Below are 17,496 nucleotides of genomic sequence, written 5' to 3' on the forward strand. Positions count from 1 at the left end.
TTCTGTTGACATCGTGGTCAGAAACAGAAGCGTAGAGCGGAAGACATCAGGACCAACATGATCGCAGTTCAACCTCGTATCACATCGGACTCAGTAAATGAGAACGGTTGATTTGAATTATAAAGAAGATGCGAAGGTAAAATGTAATCCATCATCTAGGAATATCCTTCTTGGCATTTTCTCGCTTTCTTATTCATATTTTACACTAATTACATTTAGCTAAAACAACGTAACAAAACAGAACTATGGAGTTGAATTATTCCAAAAGTAGTTCAGGAACGAACAATACGATGGTGTGAGAATTATTCAGTTGTGCGCAGCTGTCTTCATTCAGGAATCAAAAGCAATTCTTGCAGTCGCGAGTTCCCCTCTTCGTTCATGATTCACAGTAAGTATCATCCGAACGCAGTCAAGTGTTTGTGTCCAGCTGTCGCTGTTGAATTCCTTGCGAGAGAAATATTTTCGTTTTATTTCCTGCTTCGTCTACGGCCGGTAGACGACTTTTCAAAAGAATGTTAAGGATGCTGTTCATGGATCGAATAACTCAATTATTTTCTTTGAAACTTCTGATAAGAAACAAAATTGAAAAAGGCCTCTCATGTAAGAGGCTCAGAGACTTTGCACTACGCAGTCACGACCACAAAATTATCCATGAAAATAACTATTACTCTCCCTCTTTCTATCTATTAAATAATATTTCATAATACAGGCTTCATTTTTTCCTTAATCACTTGCCTACACATGGCACTGTGGTGTTATAGGTCTTGTAACGTTTCATGTGTGGGACCAACATAAACTCACTACCCACCCACCCACATACCCACACACACGCACACGCACAAAGAAATGCATGCAACCAGAACTTTTTGATAACTCCGTCTACCGAAGCAAAGCAGCAAACATCCAATCAGAATTAAATCCATCGTGTTTTTGCTGCTGTGACGTCCTCCTCACCAATTAATCCCGGTCGTATCTGCGTGGAGTTTCAACAAACTGTGTCTTAACAGGTGCTGCAGACACAGACATGTAACTTCGTCTGTTTTAGTTATCTTTTCTCTTGATTGTTGTTTGTATTCTCAGTTTAACATGTTTACCGCAGGTAATGAATGCGACTAATCATTGCTAGAATTAAACATCAGCCCCCTAGCGTTCTCTTCTGAGGATGCAACATTAGCGACCAGTTATGCTTGCATTGGAAGGGGAATGCTCAGTGGGTATGACACATACGAGATGATGCTCCAGGACTGCACGGTAAACAGGATCCACACAGACACTTCTTCGGTGAAAGTGTGCTCAGTTAAAATGCATCAATTAACTCAAAGAATGGCTCGTTTTAATTGGCTAATTAGAGTCCGTCTTCCCCAAATGAAATTCCTTACCGGTAACAGACCGAATCTACACTCGTGACGATTGCGATCCTCTGAGAATTTTGCTATTAATACGGAGAGTCTCTAGAGGAAGTCACGTGGTACTGTAGTTATCAGGAAAGCGCAATCGCAAATGTACAATGGAAAAAAATCGAATTGGTCCTTTCAGGGATTTAAGCCCAGTGGCCTGTTCCAGTCTCATCCCATCTATATTCTCCGACTGGGTGGTATCGGAGTAGCCTTTTTGGGAAGTCTTGAACTGGCCATTCTTTCGATATTTTTAATCCACGTCTTTCGGTGTTCATATACTTTGTCCAATATGAGCCTAGTTTTTATTTTTTACGTATTTCCGCGCTTCTTTTTTTTTTGTCTCAGATTGAATGCCTGCGCTATTTCATAGGAATTTCACTTCTCCAGTTTCTATTACTTTTTTTCCTTCTGCAGTTTTTATGGTCCATAATTCACTTCCATAAAATTGAGGAAGGTCTCGGCAGAACTTTATAAACTCTTCTTCACGTATGCTTTTGAACACTTGGTTAGGTTTGGAAATATTATTGAACATTCCTGTTATCTTTAGGAAGTTTTAAATTTCGACACCAATGTAAACTTCTTTTGTATATGATACAGCACAGTCAAGGTATGTGAAGAAGTCAATCTGTCCAAAAATTATTTTATTTTAAATCATAATTTTACTTCTGACTGGAGTTATCCTTTAAAAGCCATGATGGTTTGTTTTGTCTGTTGATCTTTGATGTTCATCTTCACTTCTTGCTAGGATTATCTGGTCATCTGAAAGCAAAATGCCATTAAGTGTAGTTCCACGATCCAGTTTAAATGCAGGTTTTATATTTGTCTTCCATTTATTTACTATTTCATCTATAATCATCACGGGTTTGAAGAATTTAGGCCTAGTATGGCCTGTTCCGGCCTTAGAAGTCATCGTTGAATCGTTTAAGAGGACGTCCTGGTTTTCTTTTTCCTAATGGCTTGTACTTTAAGGCTTGTTTTGGTAATCTTTCTGTTTTCATTCTTTGAACGTGTTCCATCCATTTATGTTTATATGTTTTAATTTTTTCTATTACTGGTTCTTTGTTTAATTCTTTCATAATTTCTTCGTTTTTTTCGTGATCAAATAGGGTATACTTTGCAGTTTTTCTCATAAACTTCATTTCTGCTGATATTAATCTTTGTTTGTCTTTGTGTTTTATTGTCCGGATTTCGCTTCCATACATTAAGACCGGTAAGGCTAATGCATTGTACACTTTTAGTCTGGTTTGTTTTTGAACTAGGTTTGGTTTAAATACAGAGTTAATTCCATCTGCTATTTTTAAATATTTCGAAATCTTTACGTTTATATCTTTTTTATTTTCATGTGTAATTAATCATAAATCCTAGGTAGTTTATTGAATTCACCTGTTCTAAGATCTTGTTACCTATTACTATTTTAGTTCTTGCTGGATCTTGTCCTTTAAAGGCCAGAGTTTTTGATTTCTTCAGAATTTGAAATTATTATTTGGTCATAATCAAAGAGAGAGTTTAATTCCTTGATGGGAATTCTCATGCCTTTTTAATATTATTTAATTTAGATAAATATTTAAAGAGTTGCTGAAAGGGGAGATCTCTGTTGGATTCCTTGATTTATCTCTCTCGGATATGGTAGTTCATAATTTAATCTTATTTGTATTTGATAATTTCCTTATATACTTGTGATAGCTTTTAGGGTATTATTTGGTATTTGTCTTTCTTTTAATATGTTAAATAAAACACTTCTTTTAACTTTATAAAATGCTTTTTCAAAGTCAATGAATGCAATAAGTGTTTCTAAACTGCATTCTCTTCTTTTTTCTATGATTAATTTTAGGCAAAACACCGGTCTATACATGATTATTTCATCTATATAGATATTAAATAAGAGAGGTGACATTGAGCATCTCTGACGGATTTCTCTATAGATTTCCACTCTAACTTTTTCGTTGATTCTTACAGCTATTTCGTTGTTCTGATGCACGTGGTTATTGCAGCAAACAGCTAATTTGGAATGTTTAGATTCTTGAGTGTGGACCACAGCTTGTTCCTTAAAACTCTATCAAAGTCTTTCTGGTAATTTACAAGTGCTATGTGTTTCTGTGTTGAATTCTAAATGCTTTTCTATTAGGATTTTTAATGTGAAAGTCATGTTATTTTTCCCAAACGCACTGATCATGCTTAGTCTTCTTTTGAATTTTATCTGTCATCCTTAACGAATATCTTGCTGCAAAGGTGCTCGTGTAATTCTAGATGTGGCAATTAATTTAATGACGAAATTCTAGAAGTTACAAACTTAAACAGATTTTTTATTCTTATTATAATAGTATCCTTCTAATTTTCAAGCTGTAAATAACCAGAACTGTGCTATAAATATCTCTTTATTAGAGAAATATAATCTCTGAATCTATATTTAAGAAAAGGTTTTTAAAAAAAGGAAGTTTATTACAGGAAGTACTGAAAACTAATACACAGTTCTCATCCCTTTACATTTTTGTGAAAGCTTTCCTGTCATTTCATTAAATATTCATTAGAATAAGACGCGATGGAAGAAAGATTTTCTTCCATTGCGACAAAGAGGAGTTCGCTGCCCGATCACAGAGACAGTCGATCTCCAGCAGGTATAAAGATATTGACAAACTGACTCGAATATTAAAGACAATTCCGCACAAACTTTGTTCCCATTCCTTACAATAATCCCACTATCGAAGGATAAGTTGCAAGAATAATTTCAATCCAAGAAACCCAGGGGTTAAAATGTTGAAACTTCTCAGTCGACATTAAAAGCGTTTTTATCGCTAATAAAAGGAAACACTTGAACTATAGAAAGAATAAATGAGCATTCCTCTCTTGTTCATCAGTCTAGTCCTGTATGCAGTGCGAATCATCTCGATGCTGTTCAGAAAATGAACTCTCGTATCTCGTTTTTTTTTCTTCTCTCTCACTCTCTCTCTCCATTTTCTCGCTTTCCATGCAAATACGTTTTGTTTACATCGTTTGGAGTTTTTCGCTATGTTTTTCTCTTGCACTCTCTTTGTTTCCTCCTATTCTTCACACTTTTTTTATTTGTCCTCTGCTTCATTTATTCTGTCTTTATTTACTGTCAGTCTTTCTTTAACCTTAATTTTCATTTTTCTTAATGTCGCTTTTCTCTCTCTCTCTCTCTCTCTCTCTCTCTCTCTCTCTCTCTCTCTCTCTCTCTCTTCTCTCTCTTTCTCAATCCCCCCTCCTCTCTCCCCTATATGGTCAGACAACATATAGAATAGAATGTGTGTGTAAGCGCAAAGCAGCCGATAGAACAGACAACTCGTACACTAATTATACTTAGGAGGACAACTAGTAAGAAAATTGTTCATCCAGTTTGGATAATGATCAAAGTTTTCTGACCTTCTGAAACTGTTTGTGTGAGGCCGTTAGCGATAGGGAAGGCTAGCGAGAGGATAAGCTATGGAGTAAGATCAATGAAGCCCCTATTTCAGAGTCTCCCAGATGCGATGAAGTTGACCGGAGGGCTTTCTACATTTTTTGCGAGAGAACACGAAGTGAGATATCAATGGTGTGATAGGCTCACTGCTGACTTTTATCTTTACTTTTTATTTTTTTTGGGGAAGGAAGAACTGAATATAGACAGGCTTGTTTCTATGCTGCAAAGTGCCAAACACTATAATAAATTTACAATGTTAACGGTTTGATGACGGAAATGCAAACTAATATTGAGGACAACTTGCGTTTGTTATGGTTGTTGCTTGTTGGCAAAATTCAGTGAATATAAAGTTTGAGTATGAATTTCATTTAGTGAATAAAATTCAGAACCCACATGGCGCCAAGTGGGTCCTCGTTCAAACATGGAATTCTTAAATGAGGAAATCGATTAATATTATTTGGAATACTCGCTATCCGCTGCTTCATTTCTTTAAATTCGCACTTAACGAAACAAATTACGCATCTAAATTTGAGTGTCACTCAGATTTAGACAAGAAATGGAAAAATAATTAAACACACTTCAATGATTGGTTTTCTTTTCTCCTTTTCGCAAGTCTAATTTTAAAATGAAAAGAAAAATCCACAATACGAGAGACGACGAGCACCAGCGACATGGCGAAACTGCGCTGGTGCTCGAGTGTCCGTTCGCGGACGTGCTGAAGAAAGTTGTACAGTCTGCAGCAGCGCCCTCTAAGGTGAGGCGCGCAGGCTCAGAGTACTCGGAGAGCCGGTTCAGCGGAGCTACAGAATGGTTTAGTGCCTGTTTCAGCCATCGACTTCCTTTCGGTGTTAGGACCGTTTTGTTCGTTTCTTTAGGGGAAGGGGGAAACCATCGAAAGGTGCGCGCAGGCGCTCCTATCGCCTCCGCCACCACCAGAAGATAAACAAACGATGGACGTGGGAGGGTTGAACTGTTTTGAAGATTTTGGCGGCTGTTGAGGCTTTACTGGAGAGTGTGTGACCATTGTGGCTGCAGCCTATTCACCAGGGGTGGTTTGACGTCAGCAGAAAGAAGCGGTAGTGCGGAATAGGTCCTGACCTTTCCGAAGGAAAGGAAAACATGGAAGAGAGAAAGGAAGTTTCGTTTTTGCCGTTTATTTATTAAAAAAATATTGCGCGTTTTCCTTTGTGTGTGTGTGTGTGTGTGTCTGTAACTAGAATATGGACTTGCCACGCTCGTTAGAAATTGTCAACTGATTCGTCGCTTCTCTCGTGACAGAGATTTTCTACGAAGACCTCGAAAGGAACCGGAACTGAACAAGGTAGGTAAATCTTATCTCCACTCCGAGAACACATCCTTCTTATGAGTGGTCATGTTTGGCTTCATCTTGAACGTCACTTCAAAAGTTGTTTTCATTTTATTCTCGATTTCTAGTACGAAACAAGCGAATTGGTTTTCACTGCCCGTTTGGTTCCCTTTTGGGCGTTAATTTATTCTTGGTTCACGTCCCTCTTGGGTAGTTTTATTTATTCTGACGAATGATCCGCTGACCTTCTGTGCCTGTTCCGATCACAGCACGTGAGTGCATTCCATGATTCTGAAGTAGGGATAAATGAAGGAAGGAAATGTTTTTTTCGCAACGCATTATTATCTGAACAGGGGATAAGAATGAAGCTCATAAACTCTTATAGTTTTAAGCAGTTTTATATGAATGTGAAATTCAAATAAAATTTATTGTCAGTTTGATGAAGACACCGAAGACATACTTACGAGATGACTCTTATGGAGTATATAGATGCGGCTATGTAGAACATAACTCTTTCTGCACTGGATTATACGGTATTGCTTGAAATCTTAAGCTTTTTTTTTTTTTTTTGCTTTCTTCTAAAATCGATTTCACACAACTTGTTGCTGTACGAAGCAGTAATCATAAGCAAATATATCATCATCATTAGACAATGAAATCATATTTTTAAAAGAAAGCAATTTATTAATACAATGAAAAGTAGACAAATGAAAATAGAATACAACAGAAGAAGCATTTAGAAGAATACAACTGATAAATAATATATTAAAAAATTAATATACTATATATGATATATATGATCTTTGCACCACCGAGAGGGGTGCAAAGACCAACGTATCCAACTAACGACCAATTAGTATCTCAGGAGAGTGGTGGTGAAGATTTTGAAAGAATTGGTCAGGACTTTCATTCAGAAGAGGGTTTCTGAATGCAATTTTCTGATGACGCAAAGATAGGTATGATAATCCGGAATGCTGCTGATATGCAGTCTTTGCAGAATTATTTGAATAGGCAGGAATTGTGGGCATGGGAAAATGGGTGTCAGTTCAATGTCAGTAAATGTAAAGGCATTCTCTTCCGCGTGATTAGATATCCAGTGTCTTATTATATTGGTGGGACTAGGCTAGAAGAAACTGATGAGGCTAGGAATCTTGGAGTGTTAATAAATAGGAAGTTGAAGTTCAGGAGCCATGTGGCAAAGATTGCAAACACAACTCAAAAGATAATTGTAATGCTGAAACTAACGTTCACATGTAAAGATGAAGATGTTATTTTGCCTCTTTAGTATTGCGTAGGAATGTTATTGCGCCCACTTTTGGTCTCATTGGTGATTCCGACTCAGCGGAGGGAGAGAGAGAGAGAGAGAGTGCAAATGAAAGTGCGAAACTGATATCAGGATTATGGAACACTGAATATGAAGATAGACTGAAGATTTAGGCTGCAGACACCAGCAAAGAGGAGTAATGTTTTGAAAGTTACAAACGTCTGAAAGGGTCATACAGGATTTCAATTGATGAACAATTTTCAACTTATGGAGGGTGGGGAAAGGAGGACAAGAGGACATCCCTGAATGTTGAGAATGAATACTGTCAAGAAGCGGGGATGATGGCTAGATTTTTATTTCATGCATTTGTGCCTGATTGCCGTTGAATGTTGTGGGTGCAAGTGGTGTGAATGAATTCAAGAACAGGTATGTCCTCCCTAGAGGTGCTCCTTACTTCCTGCCTTTCTTAATAATATAGAAGTACATATATATATTTTTTTTGGGCTGGGAATAAAGAACAGAAAATGGAAATAGATTAGGAGGAACTGCACAGTGTGTGTGTGTAACCACGGGCTGCAGCCATACTGGTCACCCTAAAAATACAACTTTAGGCGATGCAGTGGTAACACATAAGTTTACTATTATAAAGTTACTAAAATAATTTAATTTGTTTATTATTAAAATTTTTAGTAATATTTGATAACTGGTTATCCAATGAATGAAATATTTAAATGTATATTATTAAATTAAGATATTTAAAATATTATTATATTCTAATTATAACGATTATACCCTTGATAATTCTTTCGAGAAAGAATTATCCATTGGAATTGATTTGAATTAACCACTAAAGTGTACAAATATTATTGGAGAAAAAGTGCATGGGCTTGAACTTGGAGATGGCAAATCTTAAGGAGAATGTCATTGATTGATAAGGACAGAGAAGCATTTGGAGAAGTTTGTCACAAGGATTGATAAAAAAGAATTCCATAGAGGAAAAAATCACGTTAAAGAAACCTCAACGAAGAAATATCAGAAGCTGATGGAAGTTGAGCCAAAAGATGCCCTTCGAGAGTACTGTCAAAAATGTAAAAAATGAGGCATGCGAGAAGCTAAATGCAAAATTTGTGAGAAGATTTCAGAAAACTGTATAAGAGGATAAATATCAGGAATGTAGCTGGAAAGTGTGTTTTCCCAAGGATTCATGCAAACGTGTTTAATAGTTGAATGGAAGATTGAATGCAAAATAGTTGAATGGAAGATTGCAGAAAAACAAGCTGCGTTTAGACTAAACAGGACTTGCCCAGTATACCAGGCTGTTTTGTATCTAGAGCAGGGTTTCTGAAGTATGTCAAATAAATAAATAAATGAAAATACCAAAAATAAAATTAAAAATAAGGAAAAATTCTTAATCCACTGAATGTAGTGTTGGCTAACAACCTTTCATGTGTTGGGAATCGGTATTACTTTACGAAAGGTACTGAAATGGAAGGATTTTCCTCCCGAAGAGGGTTTCATCGCACACAACCGTCAGCAGAACATGGAGATAGGCGAATATCACGAAAAATCCACTGGCAGCATAGTCTTGGTTACTTCGACAGTGGTTCCAGTTATGCAAGCAACATTGAATTTAGACGCAACGCGTGGATAAATTCATAGGCGATCGCGATAAACAAGTAAGAAAGGCAAATTTGTACAAAGTTGTCCTCTTTCTGATCTGATAGCAGAGACGTAATCAAATCGGCGTGCCAGTAGACGGTTCGTTTAGTGGCGTCACCAGACGTGACTTCAATCTGGCGATCAACGCGCCACCAAGCGGAAGATAGAAACCAATACACTGGCACGCGGAAGAATAAAAACAAACAATCGGATAAATTTTTCGATCGTTACAGTGACGTCACTTCCTGTGGTGCTCTCGTATCTGCAAACTTATTACGTCACTAACGAGAAGCAGTCTGACACCGAATACGTTTACATCCATTTCGGGAAGAGCTTGCAAAGGAGCATCAAAAAATCAAAGCATTTTAAAATGAGGTGCATTTAAAATTTATTAATAATGTTGCAGCGTCAAAAGACTTGAAGATTATTAGAATTAGATCCAAGACAGAAGACATTAGATCCAACATTATTTCAAAGCCCAGTGTTTGTAGCAACTATGAAGGTTTCGTAAGTTGACCTGAGAGCTTACGAGAATTCATCAGTTTAAAAGATGGAGATGCTTTTTATTTCGTACTTTCTTTATGGAACAGTTTGTGTCCGCACGTGACACCGTGTTTCACATGCTTTTCTATTTAAAACGTTCTTATACGAGGTGTTTCCGATTAAAAAAAAAGTTAAATTGATGCAGAACATAACCAGCACCAATAATTGCTCTACTGTGAATAAACACAGCATTCATTCCATTGGTGATGTTTTTCCATTAGATGTGATGTCTTGCTACATTCAGTCACAAACGTCCTTTTGTCATGCACGTGAATTAATTACGTGGTGCTGATTCCAGCAAGATCACAACAGATGACATGTTGTCCAGTAAAGGACAACAGGATAAGAACACCCAACCGAAACTTCGGATCCTTTCGAATTCTCTTGTTTATCGTTGGGTTTGGTTATTTCTGTTCTGTCGGTAACTGACATGAAGCCGAGGAAGTCGTCGAGTTTCTCAGTAATCGATTGCGACGAGTAAGTGGAGAAATAACCACTTTATCGATCAGGATGTCCGGACTGCGGGATATTCTGTGTTGATAAAATACAATCCCAGGAGAGAAAAATATTCCCAACAAATTGTGACGATATCAAGATCGGGTTCGTCTGCAAATCGAATTTTGACATCAGAATATTATATCGGAGTTCACATCCACGTCCGGTTAAAACAGTCCCATTTTATCTTCAGCTCGTGCACACGCTCTCTTATTTTACCTGCGAGAATTTCTGAGGCCATTAATCGAGAACCTCCCAGAAAAGTCCCTTGATCGATTACATTATTTCAATCTCAATCTGTTTATTTTTTCCTTTCCTCGTTGATATTATCCTCAGTAGGTCAAGGGAGGCGAAATCACAAGCCCCATTACCAACGACCGTCTGCATCGGACTCTTGCTGTTCGACTGTTTAAGTCACCCCTCCCCACTTAATACGAATTTCCACGTCTTTGCACTTCCAGGCTTATTCTGAGCTTGGTCTTAATCAGACAGGGAATTGCGGTTTATCCAGGAGAAGTGCATACGGGCTAGTGCCACCTCGTGAAATTGAATTAAACTAATCACATCGAATTCTTTTTCCTTATCACCCTCGGCTTGGAAAAAAATATTTTTTCTGACAAATAATCCTTTTGAGAGCTGCCTTAAGGAAATAGTTCTTCTGATGGGAGTAAACCGAGTAAGAAATTCATGCAGCGAGGAAAGGAACTTCCGTTAAACACGGTTCAGATGAGCATTCTGAAAATGGAAGTGGCCCGCTTCGCAAAGTAACTGCAACCAAAGAAACAACACACTCTACTAAAGAGTGAGCATACGCTAGAGAAAAGAAATCGCTTTAAGAAGTTACTTCATACACGTTAGCGGTCCTTTTAAGAAAACGAACCTGGTAGAACAAATAAGTCTTCTTAGAATGGTCGAAGAAAGGAGAAGCTAGCCTCCCTCCTCTGTTCTGTGTCTTACGAGAAAACGAGCTGATTTATTTTCTTCCGTTCATTCTCCGCGAAACTTTCTTCCTGTGCTAGACCCTCATTACAAATCCCCGAGGAAGGAAAAGATGATATTTTAGATTCCATCCCCTTATTATATGCTTGGTCCATAACATCCCCCTGCTTGGAGATTTGATAGTGCTTCTCCGTCAAACGATTTTACATTCTGAGTGCAGGAGCAGATTTTGCGATGCCGTCAGCTTCTTTGTGAGCGACGAAAATCTCACGCTTCACTCAGAGAATGCCGATTCAAGTTTATAGGATGATTCACATCGTGCTCGTCTTCCTTCGCTGTAATCCTCGGCAGCTTAAATGATTGTCGCCCCTCGTAACCCGCACTTAGGTTGATCCGCCATTCAGATTCGAAGTAATCCATCTCGTTTGGGATTAAAACTCATCCCCCCTGCGGATTAGAGTCAACATATCCAAGGAAGAAGGCAGATTAACCAACTCGATCGAAGTATTTCTATGCAAATCAACTTCTGGAAGACAAATCGTGCCCGGCAGTCAAGCAGAACGCTCAGGGGGTGAAAAACTTGCCGTGTAAATAAATAATCTCTTTCTTCAGATACGAATTCATGGAATTTACTCTTTCTTCATACGAGGATGGAGATCCGTTTAAGTGGCATCACGGTAGATTTATCCTTTTCTTTTTCTCACTTTGTTCATGGCCCAACAATTGAATTCTGATGTGTGATATTGCCTCAATGAATGCTTTCAAACGTTACATTTACGGTTTAATTGAAGGGCGGATCGTCTCTCAAGAAATTTTTCGAAATGAAATCTTCGTGAAACGTTGCCAAATCCTCCTCCTGTCTTGTCTTCTTTGTTTACAGTTCCACCTCCAGGAGCAATCTACATCCGTGTGTCTGTCGTGTGCGCATTGATAGATTCACGCATTCCCATCGCGACGCAATCCCATCACTCCCATTTCACACGGAAAATAGGAGAGGAAGAAATTCCTCACGTGACGGCGAAATGAATGTGTGTGTGAACGGGTAGAAACCGTGAAGCAAATCTACACCAAAGCCTGCTGGAAGCGCGCGGTGTTTGTTCTTTGCAACGCGAGTAAATCACTTTCTGTTTTCAACTTAAGGAAAAGAAATGTCTTAAAAGCTGCTGGAAGTTCCGAACGTTGTTTCCGCTGCTGTGAGCAAAACTATTCATAATGCTGAACGCTACAACTGACGAACCATTCGGATTTGCTTTCTTTCTAAATGACGCTACTCCTTTTTTTCCTTCTCTCCCCCCACATATCCCTCCTTCTTTCCCTCGTTTTGTCTGAATATTATAATTTTCTGCTATTTCCGTTTTATTATTCTGTCAATAAATGCCATCGCCAGCCGTCTGCGTTTGTGCTTTTGTTTCTTTCTTCTCTGCCGTCTTCTATTTTCTTTGGATTATTTTCTCAATAATTTCCCCTCGCTCTGATTTACTCTGTTTGCTTTTCTTTCCTGTTCATTTCTTCATTAGTTTGGAACTGTTTTGTGAGCAATTCGTCACCATTTTTAGTGTTGGTCCCTTCTTTATTAGTCATTTTTACTCTTACTATCTGTAATTATCTTTTGTATCTTCATATGCACATTTTCTATCTCTTTCTACTTGTCGTTGCACTACGTTCTATAAGGCTATATACATTTTATGATCGTTGTTTCTCTCTCTCATTCGATATAAAGAAATTTCCGAGAGATATTCATTGAATACCAATTTTTAGAAGACAAAATTAAACGAGAAGCAATCCGTCGCCGATGAAGGCCTAAAATCCTTCTCGCATTATTCAAATCATGTCATGAACTGCTGTTCCTGAATTCTGAAATTAACTGCGAATTACTTTATATATTTTGCATTATATTATAATACAATCTCTTACAATCTGAATCTTTATATTATTTTTAAAAGATTTGCATCGTTTTACTTTTTGTGTTTCTTGTTATCCAAATACACTTGCTTTGTTATGATTGTCGATTTGTGTGTCCATTTTGTGTTTGTATGGCTCAAAACAAACAAAACACTAGCAGCAAAGAAAGAAGGTGAAATGAAGATATGGTGAAAATAATTTTATTTTGCTGGCAGCTTAACAGAATTCCAAAACTCATCTCTCGATTAATAACTTTTTCTACCAAAACTGCATCTAAATTATCTGCAGCTATAATCACAATACGTGCAGACTGCAATGAATGAGCATTTCAAGATAATCGGATTTATAAATGCTCAGTTCTAGCAGGGGGGAGGTTTTCCCACCCACGAAAGGTTATATGCAATCCTATAGTATAATCGTGTTTTGGGTAGGATAAGAATCTTTTTTTCAAATTATCTTTGTATTTTTTTATTTAATTTTTTCCTGATCCGGAAACCGTGCTCTTGAGACCAAACATGGAACTCTTTAAAACCGCTGAAGGCCTTTAATAAGTAAGGTGAGGATCTCACACCGGGCGATTAAATTCATCTTCTCAAAAGACAACCACAAACATCCACGATAACTGCGGGATTCGAGCCCGTTCCTGTTGGAAGAGCGAATGTGCTTCCCACTCGGCCGACCATCAGCGTGGATTCGTTGGGAGTTTTGAAATCTCTCATTTCGTGATGTTGTTTTTTTAATAAGCAGCTAAATTATAAAATATTTTTGGCCACCATTTCATGGCATTGAGACAGCGGAAACCTTAATCCCTGCTAGGGTGGGGGATAAGTTCAAAACATTCAAAATATTTCAAGGCGTATTTTTCTGAGAACTTAGTCAGAAATATCAAAGAAACGATCTCACCAACTAATGACAGAAATATATCCACCATTTAGAACAGCAAATTACGCTTTTAAAAGCGATGGAATTCGTGTGCTTTGTTTTAGACTAAATCTAAAATGCTTCTGAAGTAACTAAAATCTCCCAAAGATTGAGCGCATTACAAGGTATTACATTTTATTATTATTTTTTTTAATTTTTTTTTATTTTACGTGACGAGAGTGAATACAAACGTTTAAGGAAATTGTCTTACATTGGTAAGCTTTTACATGAGTATATACAACACTAGATTTATGCAATCCACAGGAATTCCGTAATCTAAAAGAAAAAACGTTTTCTGGCCAAGTAAGTGGAATATTGATTTGTAACAGAAGTACTTGCGACTTTCAGTTCCACAGAAGGGTCATGAATGTAAATTAAAATATCGCTGCCTGCGAATCATCGCGTGACTCGTTATGAATCAGTTCGTTTACATTCTATAAGAAAATTCTAGAATGAAGTGACTGTCGAAATTCTCAACAAAATTCTTGCAACCTGCATCTTAAGCAACATTAGCTAATTTTAAAGTTAAAGCAGAATTCTGATGGAAAATTCGGTGATTTTTGAAAAGGAATGTCTCGAAAGATATCGGTGACTGATCTTTACAATCAAATGTGACTTAATTTAGATTCTTTACCCTTATTTATACCGATAAACTGCTTTTTTAGATGAATTATCATTCGGAGAACTGTTCTCGATGAATTTGCAGTTTTATATTGCTGTGCATACGTTTGCATTTCTTTCCCAGCTGGGCGCGTCCTGTCCTTTTGATTTCATGTTGTTGTTTCATATTGGATTTGCTTCTTTTCCTGTTGTCCCTTGAATTCTCTTAATCTATTTACAGGTTCCACTCATTCCAATTTTCTTCACATCTGTTTTTGTCTGCTTTATTGAAAGAACTCTTCGTGAGCTCTTTCTTCTCTTCGTCTCATTAATTCGGATATCCCTTCCTCTTGATGTTTTAAATGCGTGTATGTTTGTTATTATTACCTACGCATTTTTCTTATCATTTATGCGCACCATGGAATTATGCTGTCTTCTTTCCACTGAGTGAAACTTATAAACTCTTCTTATTATTTATTTATTTTGAGATTCTCATTGTATGCATTGTCACTGACACCCGCAAGCGTTTTGTATGTCCCAAAGTTCAGCAGAAATTTACAAATAACCATAAATCTTTGACCGGTTTCGATTCCCGAAGTGGAATCTCTAAGTCAGGTTTTCGAAACGAGTACGATAGACAGGGGAGATACAAAACAGGATAAAGGAACATTTGTTCATCTCTCTCTCTCTCTCTCTCTCTCTCTTACACACACACACACACACACACACACACACACACACACACACACACACACACACACACACACACACACACACACACACACACACACACACACACCATGAAAATATTTTTCAATAATTAGTTTTTAAGTCACATATATTTGACTTAAAACATATGTGACTTTGACTTAAAATATATGCAGATCAGATAATAATAATAATAATAATAATAATAATAATAATAATAATAATAATAATAATAATAAAAACACTGAATTGGATAGAAAAGAAGCAGCTTCCTTCCTTATGGGAATACAACCCTATATCGGAAGTGAAAATAATGAGTGTGATTCTACAGACGAGTACAACAAAGCATGCGAGATATCGCAATGGGATTATACATTCGACGATACGCTAACTTGAAAAAGGAACCAAAAATGAGCTTACTGTGAATTCGTTTGGGCTGGCTGAGGAAAAAAAAATTTTTAAGTTTTATTTTTTAAATTTCGAATATAACAAGTTTAAATGGCGAAGATATTAAATAAGAACACAAGGAAATTTATGATAGGATATCCGAGCGAGATTGAAACCACTTCCAATACCAAAAGAAATAAAGTATTTTAGAAAAAAGCATTCTAACATCAACACAGGAAATTGCTTTTGTGATGGATGCAGCGAAGGAGCACGCACGTTTATGCACAAAATCTGTTGATCAGAAGCAAAGAATAATATGGGTACGAGATTACTTCGTACCCATAACCACAACTCTGGTCGCTATCAGCCTTTCGTGCTCTGGATAGAATTAAGCCCGACAGTCTGCTGGGATGAAAAAGACATCCCTCCAGTCCCTCCATAAAAAGCGAAGATATCTTTGCTTTTTCAGATGGGACTGGAGACTGTGTGTGTGTGACGGTTCTTATTAAACTTGTATGAGTTTAAGAGGTTCTTTCCAATTAGGACAACGTGACTTTTGCGCTGCCACTGCTTTGCAAAAAACAAGAGTTGCCACTAGATCGTGTGTGTGTGTGTGTGTGTGTGTGTGTGTGTGTGTGTGTGTGTGTGTGTGTGTGTGTGTGTGTGTGTGTGTGTGTGTGTGTGTGTGTGTTGTGAAAGATTTTCGCTGTGCACCGAACCATTTCTAATCTTCCTACGACACGTGCAGTTATGCCACATAACCATTAAACCAGTGATACCAAGTTACATATTAATAAGCATCTATCTCTCAGCAGGGAGTCCATTAAACACTTGGAGATTCTGGCCACCAATGCAACGATATGGTGGTAATTCCAAACACCACAAAATATTACTCTTCTCTTCCATTCTCCCAAAAGTATAGAAAAGAAAACGAATATTAACATTATAGAAAAAAAGTTAGATTTGTGAGTTCAGAACTGCAAACGGGAGGTGGGTGGTTGCTGCTTCTATCTTGATATAGAAGACTGAGGGAACCACCGAATCCAAATATATTGACCACTGCCCATATAAATATCTTTGGAGAATGCTTTCCATGCAAATGTGGACGTCTTGCTAAAACAGAATGAAATAAGTGGATAAGGGACGATTCACTAAGCATCATTTGGAGCTAAAGAAAACAAAATATTTTCTTGGATGATGAGGAGGCGACATATGTGGGTGGTATGTTTATGTGAAACGGATGGAGATTAAAGTTATCCCAAGATGACAAATATCATCTCGGCAAGATTTGAGTGTTATTGAGAGTTACAGTGGCAGGGAAGACAGAAACCAAGATCGTTTATCAGGAACAAATGCCGAGGTTTTATCTCTGTTTTTAATCCAAGCAACAAGACAATTTTCTTGACACCGACCCTTTTCTTAATTCCCAGATTGCAGATCAGTCTGAGACCAAAAAGAGTTTCTTAGCTTGGGAGGAGAAAATGGAAGACAACTTCCATTTGGTACATCTAAATTGCAGATCCTCGCATCGTAAGAGATTGAAGTGTTTGCATAAAGTTAGCTTGATTTTATTCACGTGATTAAACGCGTCACTTAACGCACCTCTCGGATAAATGAGCAATTGCAGAAATTCCGAGTTGTCATTTGGCCATTCGCGAGTTGCACATTAATTTTCGTGAAGGATTTTGGAGGTGCAGTGAACAAAGCGATACAGATCAGATCTCTTTTATGGAGTCGCGGAGTTGGAGTACGCATGCGTTTCGTGCTTTTGTATCTCGGATTAACTTGGACTAAAATCAGATGGAGTTGGACTTCGAGTCCTTCTACATTGCAGGGAATTCATACCAAGGGAATTCAAAGTAGTGGTCGTTGATTGTGTGTTAAACGTGATTTTCATTTACGTTTCCTGCACGTGCTGTAATGTTTCTGCTTACTTCTAATAACGAAGAAGCTTACA

The sequence above is a fragment of the Typopeltis vanoorti genome, chromosome 2 (genome assembly GCF_054136105.1).
Source record: "Typopeltis vanoorti isolate ZY-2024b chromosome 2, IOZ_Tvanoo_1.0, whole genome shotgun sequence".
Taxonomy (NCBI): domain Eukaryota; kingdom Metazoa; phylum Arthropoda; class Arachnida; order Uropygi; family Thelyphonidae; genus Typopeltis; species Typopeltis vanoorti.